This window comes from Aegilops tauschii, chromosome 4, assembly GCF_002575655.3.
Source record: "Aegilops tauschii subsp. strangulata cultivar AL8/78 chromosome 4, Aet v6.0, whole genome shotgun sequence".
NCBI lineage: Eukaryota > Viridiplantae > Streptophyta > Magnoliopsida > Poales > Poaceae > Aegilops > Aegilops tauschii.
This window is the reverse complement of record NC_053038.3, coordinates 390,348,837-390,355,291: the sequence shown is the minus strand read 5'-3', so window position 1 is coordinate 390,355,291 and position 6,455 is coordinate 390,348,837.

Here is a 6,455-nt window from a genome sequence, read left to right as displayed (position 1 = left end):
GTGCATGCTGACGTCGACGTCAGCAGTCAACAGGGCGTTGACTGGGTCAAACTAACGTGCGGGTCCCGCATGTCATACACTGCTTAGTTTAATTAGGGTTTAGCTAATTAATTACTGTTTAATTAAATTAACTAATTAATTAGATTAATTTAAACAGGTTTATTTAACTTAATTAATTAATTTAGTTAATTAATTAAATTTATTTTTATTATTTTTTATTTTTCTTTTTGTTTTCGTTCTGTGGGGTGGGGCCCATATGTCATAGGCCCCAGGGGCCTAAGCGGGCGCACGGGCTTGCGGGCGTGGGCGCCCATGCCCGAGGCCACGGGCGAGGGGACGCACCAGCGCGCGCCGGCGAGGCGCGTTGGGGGCGAGCCGTGGCAACGGTGGGCGGAGCCGGCGCGGCCCGGCGGGCATGGTCGGCCGGAGCAAGCGCGGCGGGGCGGAGGGGAGCCGGGCGGCGACCAGGGGAGGTGCCGCGACAGAGGCCCGAGGCGAGCAGCGGGGAGGCCCGAGGCGAGCAGCGGGGAAGCCCGAGCGCGCGGGGGGGCGGGGGGGGGGGGGGGGGGGGGCGAGCGCGTGCGCGAGGCGGGCGGCGGCGCAGGCAGCAGGGGGTGACGGCGTGGCGCAGCGGGGCCGGTGAGTGGCCATGCGGGCGCGGGGCAGCACGCGAGCGGGGCTGCGAGGCGGCACGAGCGGGCGAACGGCACGGGCGACGGCGCGTCGAGGGGAAGCAGAGGCGGCCACGCGCGAGAAGCGGATGGCGCGACACGCGCGCGGGCGAGCGGCATTGGCTGCGGGAGGCCAGCGGTGCGGGCGGCCGAACGCGTGTGCGGCGAAGCGGGGCAGAGGAGAAGGGGCGGTGCTCACGGCGGGGTCGTAGGGTCGGGGGCAGTGGGGCGCGGGAAGGAGACGGAGACGACGGCAACGCGGTGACGAGGTGCAGGCCGGCGAGGAGGAGGAGCCAGGCCGGCGAAGTGGCGCGGGCTCCGGGCGGCGGTTGCCGCTACGAGCCTCGATCCGATCTGGATCGGGGGAGGGGGAGGAGTGGGACGAGTGGGGGAAGTGGGTGCGTGGGGGTTAGGGTTTCGGTCGCCAGGGGGTTATGGGGAGTGGGGTGGCCGGCTGGGCCTTTGCCCAGTTGGGCTGGTGGCCTGCTGGGCCGAAGCCAATTGGGGGGGGGGGGTTCTCTCGTTTTCCTTTTTTTTGTATTGTTTTGTTTTCTGTTTTTTTCTTTACTGTTTTCATTTAACTTCCGATTTATTTAAACTCTATTAAGATAAATAATTAGCGCCTAAATTGGTGTTGTAAATTAAGCCTCTGCCATTAAAAGCTTGGCTTCCAAATAAAACAGTTTAGGATGTTATAAAATACAAAAGTCATTTATAATTGTTTTAGCCACCGTGTTAATTACTTTGAGCATTTAAACATGTTTCATGTATGTGGTTTCTACACCATTATTTCTCATGAATTATTTGACACGTTTAGAGCATTTTAATGTTAATGTTTGGGAAACTTTTATTGTTTGACTTTAACTCAAATTTGTATTTGGATCGATTCTGAACTAACGCAAGATTATCAACAGTAATCGAGGTGACATGGCATCATTACCAGAGGGTTACTGTAGCATGATTACCCGGGCGTTACATCTGCTCAAATCATCTGTGAAGGTCAAAAAATAACGATACCTTTCGCGAGCCTCAACACTCATTGGACCGCATACATCGGTATGTATTATTTCCAATAAGTCAGTAGCTCGCTCCATTGTTCCGGAGAACGGATTTTTAGTCATCTTGCCCATGAGGCATGGTCCGCAATCATCAAATGATTCATAATCAAGTGATTCCAAATGTCCATCCGCATGGAGTTTCTTCATGCGCTTTACACCAACATGACCTAAACGGCAGCGCGACAAATATGTTGCACTATCATTATCAACTTTGCATCTTTTGGCATCAATATTATGAATATGTGCATCACCACAATCGAGATTCAACAAAAATAGACCACTCTTCAAGGGTGCATGACCATAAAAGATATTACTCATATAAATAGAACAACCATTATTCTCTGATTTAAATGAATAACCGTCTCGCATCAAACAAGATCCAGATATAATGTTCATGCTCAACGCTGGCACCAAATAACAATTATTCAGGTCTAAAACTAATCCTGGAGGTAGATGTAGAGGTAGCGTGCCGACCGCGATCACATCTACCTTGGAACCATTCCTGACGCGCATCGTCACCTCGTCCTTAGCCAATCTTCGTTTAATCTGTAGTCCCTGTTTCGAGTTACAAATATGAGCAACCGAACCGGTATCAAATACCTAGGTACTACTACGAGCATTAGTAAGGTACACATCAATAATATGTATATCAAATATACCTTTGTTCACTTTGCCATCCTTCTTATTCGCCAAATACTTGGGGCAGTTCCACTTCCCGTGACCAATCCCTTTGCAGTAGAAGCACTCAGTTTCAGGCTTAGGTCCAGACTTAGGCTTCTTCCCTGGAGTGGCAACTTGCTTGCCATTCTTCTTGAAGTTTCCCTTCTTTCCTTTGCCCTTTTTATTGAAACTAGTGGTCTTGTTAACCATCAACACTTGATGCTCCTTCTTGATTTCTACCTCCGCGGCTTTGAGCATTGCGAAGAGCTCGGGAATAGTCTTCTCCACCCCTTGCATATTATAGTTCATTACGAAGCCTTTGTAGCTTGGTGGCAGTGATTGAAGAACTCTTTCAATAACACTATCATCCGGAAGATTAACTCCCAGCTGAGTCAAGTGATTATGATACCCAGACATTCAGAGTATGTGTTCCCTGACAGAACTATTCTCCTCCATCTTGCAACTATAGGAACTTTTGGAGACTTCATATCTCTCAACTCGGGCATTTGCTTGAAATATTAACGTCAACTCCTGGAACATCTCATATGGTCCATGACGTTCAAAACGTCTTTGAAGTCCCGATTCTAAGCCGTAGAGCATGGCACACTGAACTATAGAGTAGTCATTAGACCACGTCTGCTAGACGTTCAAAGTGTCTACAATAGCGGGAGGGGGCTTGTCACCTAGCGGTGCATCAAGGACATAATTCTTCTGTGCAGCAATGAGGATAATCCTCAAGTTACAGACCCACTCCGTGTAGTTGCTACCATCATCTTTCAACTTAGCTTTCTCTAGGAACGCATTAAAACTCAAGGGAAGGGTAGCACGGGCCATTGATCTACAATATAGATACGCAAAAACTATCAGGACTAAATTCATGATAAATTAAGTTCAATTAATCATATTACTTAAGAACTCCCACTTAGATAAACATCCCTCGAGTCATCTAAATGATCACGTGATCCATATCAGCTAAACCATGTCCGATCATCACGTGAGATGGAGTAGTTTTCAATGGTCAACATCTCTATGTTGATCATATCTACTATATGATTCACATTCGACCTTTCAGTCTCCAGTGTTCCGAGGCCATGTCTGTACATGCTAGGCTCGTCAAGTTTAACCCGAGTATTCTGCATGTGCAAAACTGTCTTGCACCCGTTGTATGTGAACGTAGAACTTATCACAGCCAATCATCACATGGTGTCTCGGCACGACGAACTGTCGCAATGGTGCATACTCAGGGCGAACACTTATACCTTGAAATTTTAGTGAGGGATCATCTTATAATGCTACTGCCGTACTATGCAAAATAAGATGCATAAAAGATAAACATCGCATGCAATCAAAATATGTGACATGATATGGCCATCATCATCTTGTGCCTTTGATCTCCATCTCCAAAGCACCGTCATGATTTCCATCATGACCGGCTTGACACCTTGATCTCCATCGTAGCGTCGTTGTCGTCTCACCAACTATTGCTTCCACAACTATCGCTAACGCATAGTGATAAAGTAAAGCAATTACATGGCGATTGCATTTCATACAATAAAGCGACAACCATAAGGCTGCTGCCAGTTGCCGATAACTTTTACAAAACATGATCATCTCAGAGCAACTCTAGCAGACCCCGCAAAATCTCAACCCACAAAACGCGTTTGCAGTTTGACGAAGATCTCGTTTGTGGGTCGAGAACGAGCGCGGTCAAACAGAAACCATAGATGAAACTGCATAATTTGAAAAAACAGTTTCGCGGGAGAAATTGCGCCTCGTGGATGCGAGTAGTTCATCGCGTACTACATATATTTTACATGATCAAACACTACAAACACTAGTTCATACTACATACTACATTAGTACTAGTACTAGAGGGGTGGGGATCTCACGGCGGCTAGCCCGCGGCCATGGACGACGTCGTGGAGGAGCTCAATCCTCCTCGCCGGAGCTTCCGAGGTCGATGTACTTCGCCCTCTGCTCCTCGTGGATGCGCTGCCACTCATCGTCCTTCTCCTTGGCGGCGAGGTTGGCCGCGACCGCCTGCTAGAACACGAGGTCTTCGAGCTCCTCATGGTGGCGCCGGCGCTCTGCCTCCTCGCGCACGCTCCGCTTGGCAATGGCGGCCACAACCGCGTCGACATCAGCGACAAAGTCCTCCAGCCGGATGACTCCGCGGCGGCCGAGCTCCTCGGGCTCCTCCTTGACGGGGACGAACTCGAAGTCCTCCGGCTCCTCCGACCACTCCCTCTTCATGGGGAGAAGGCCCACGCCGGAAGAGGAGGAGCTCCCAGCATAGGAAGATCTCGCCGCGGAGGAGAAGGGCGTGGCAGAGGATGGGGTACGGCCGTGCCGACGGTCGTACTCGTCCGTCTCGCGGACGCGAAAGCTCGGCAGTGGCGACAGGCCGCGGTTGGTCCACTTTCTCACCCGGCGCTTCCTCGCGCCGTCCGGCCGGACGCGCCGCTCGTGCTCGGGGTCGTTGTCTCCGCCGGATCTGCTGCCGGAGCTCCACATGCGGCCCCACATGGCGGCTGGAGGCGGAAGTGGGTCGCCGACGGCGAGAAATGTGGAGAGGGGGGTGGGGAATTGCATAGCTCGGCGGCGGGGGGGGGGGGGGGATAGGGTTTCGACCCGCAAATGCGCCGCGAACCCACAGATATAGTGGTCGGGGTGTGTGGTCTACGGGCCGGGCGAGTATGCGGGCTCTGTTCTGGCCGGAAAGTTGGGCCGAGCCCGCATACTCGCCGGAATTTTGCGGGTTCGCGGCTTTTGCGGGGTCTGCTAGAGTTGCTCTCATACAACAACATATATCACATCATTTCTTGACTATATCACATCAGAACATGCCCTGCAAAAACAAGTTAGACGTCTTCTACTTTGTTGTTGCAAGTTTTACGTGGTTGCTACGGGCTTCTAGTAAGAACCATTCTTACCTACGCATCAAAACCACAACGGTTTCGTCAAGTTTGCTGTTTTAACCTTCAACAAGGACCGGCCGTAGTCAAATTCAACTAAAGGGTGAGAAACAGACACCCGCCAGCCAACTTTATGCAAAACAAGTTGCATGTCTGTCGGTGGAACCGGTCTCATGAACGTGGTCATGTTAGGTTGGTATGGGCCACTTCATCCAACAATACCGCCGAATCAAAATAAGACGTTGGTGGTAAGCAGTATGACTATCACCGCCCACAACTCTTTGTGTTCTACTCGTGCATATCATCTACGCATAGACCTAGCTCGGATGCCACTGTTGGGGAATGTAGCATGCAATTTCAAAAAAAATCTTCCTACAGTCACGCAGGATCTATCTAGGAGATGCATAGCAACGAGAGGGGGAGAGTGTGTCCACGTACCCTCGTAGACCGAAAGCGGAAGCGTTTGTTAATGTGGTTGATGTAGTCGAACTTCTTCTCGTTCCAACCGATCAAGCACCGAATGTACGGCACCTCCGAGTTCTGCACACGTTCAGCTCGATGACGTCCCTTGAACTCTTGATCCAGCAAAGTGTCAAGGGAGAGTTCCGTCAGCATGACGGCGTGGTGACGGTGATGGTGAAGTGATCCGTGCACGGCTTCGCCTAAGCACTACGTGAATATGACCAGAGGCGTAAATTGTGGAGGGGGGCGCCGCACTAGGCTTGGAACAATTGATGTGTGTTGTAGGCACCCCCTCCCACGTATATCAAGGACGGAGGGGGAGGAGGCCAGCCCTAGGCGCGCCCAAGTAGGAGGAATCCTACTTGGGCTCCTAGTTGGATTTGCCCCCCCCCTTTTCTTTTACCGGAGGGGGAAAGGGGCAAAGAGAGAGAGGGGGGAGAAGGAAAGGGGGGCGCCGCCCTCTCCCCTAGTCCAATTCAGCCTCCTTCCCTATGGGGGATGCGCCACCCCTTTATGGGCTGGTGTGCCTCCCTCCTAAGGCCCATATGGCCCATATCTTCCCCCGGGGGGTTCCGGTAACCCCCCGGTACTCTGATACGTACCCGATACATTCTGGAACACTTCCGGCGTTCGAATACTATCATCCAATATATCAATCTTTACCTCTCGAACATTTCGAGACTCATCGT